The 1,437-nt window shown below is 44.4% G+C and overlaps 1 protein-coding gene across 4 annotated transcripts in view; it reads left to right on the plus strand.

Annotated features, from left to right (window-relative positions):
• Positions 1–1,437, plus strand: part of Ecr (ecdysone receptor) — a 91,839-nt gene that overhangs the window by 54,785 nt on the left and 35,617 nt on the right. The gene's annotated exons all lie outside the window — the stretch shown is intronic.

Raw genomic sequence — 1,437 nt, forward strand, 5'->3', positions numbered from 1 at the left:
TATTATTAGGTTTGTTCTTCCGACGTCTGATTTCTTTTTAATTACAGAAAATACATTTTTCTAAGGTACATAAACTTTTGAGATTGACTGTATAGCCAATACATGTTTAAAAGTATCAGGGTTCACCCGAGGCGTCGTTATCGTCGAGACGGGAGCCCCGTCAGGCGTGTCGTCCTTTCGCTGTCGTCACGGCTGGTATTAACGTGTTGCTTTCGTCACCGGTGCCCTATTTTCCCCATTTCCCTCCGTGGAAAGCTGCGAACCGTCGTAAAGTATGCAACCTTGACCCGATCGGAGCGCGAGCGAGAGAGATCCTCTCGCACGCGTCACGGCTGGCCTTTACGCGTGACGTGCCGGGTCAGTGATGCTTCTAACGCGTCCCGTCGTCTCCCCTTTTCTTCTTCGCGTCATTTTCGCGGAACGTCCATTAACTTCGACGTATGACGCAAACGGGTTCGCTTTTCATATTAGATTTACCCGGTGCCTTTCTTCGCTGCTGCCATTTAATTTGCTTAGCGTTTGTTTTCCACTCGGTGGCCGTGACCCGATCGCTCGAGACCTTCCGTTCTAGTGCGCAGGTTGTTTCCTTTTCTCTCGGTCACTTCCTTTGTCTCTTTGCTCGGTCACAAACGTATCTCAGTCGGGCTTGATTTTATTATAATTCTCTGAAAGCCGCCGGATGAAAATCGCGTTTGGGTCGATAAAACTAGGAAACAATCAACGAAACGTCGAAATTGGCATCGAGCGGTAATCTTAGAAAGCAGACTGCGGTTTTTTCCCTCGGAAGGGAGGTAGAAAAAAAAGGAACGTTTCCAGGAAGCAAACGCTGGAACCTATTATTCCTTTATTACCGCGGCCGTGTAAACAATTGTTAATGGCGCCTCGCGAATTGAAACTATGGGAAAAACCGTAGCCGTTGTTTCGTGTCGCGACTGCTGGTACACATATAATATCGCGGTCTGCACGATAATTATTTATCGTGTACGCGACTGTGATATAATAATCGCGAAACAACGGCGGGCTAAAAATATCGAACCCGTTATTAAGCGTGACGAACGAGAGAAGAAAAAAGGATTGGAAAATGTTGAAAGGAAAACGGCCATCGAGTGACTTCACCGCGTTCACGCGTGTCCGTGACGAGCCTTGAATTTCTTAACGCCGTGAATTACCGTGAAACTGGTACCTTTAACAGTCATTATAAATTCATAATTCGCAATGGTTTGTCTGTTTCGTTCGCTCGTTGCAATTCTACTGGAAGATTAATTATGTTTTAGGGTTCCGCGCAAGAGAATGAGGAAATGTTAAGCTCGTATGAACCGCAACATCTCTGTTCAAAATTTAATACGTGTAATAAAAAAAACTGTGTTCAATATTTGAACCAATGAACTTTTAGAAAAATTATAATTAGAGGAGTAAGGTTTATAATATTCTAATACA

This window comes from Ceratina calcarata, unplaced genomic scaffold, assembly GCF_001652005.2.
Source record: "Ceratina calcarata isolate Rehan_Ccalc_2016 unplaced genomic scaffold, ASM165200v1 scaffold294.2, whole genome shotgun sequence".
NCBI classification, from domain to species: Eukaryota; Metazoa; Arthropoda; class Insecta; order Hymenoptera; family Apidae; genus Ceratina; species Ceratina calcarata.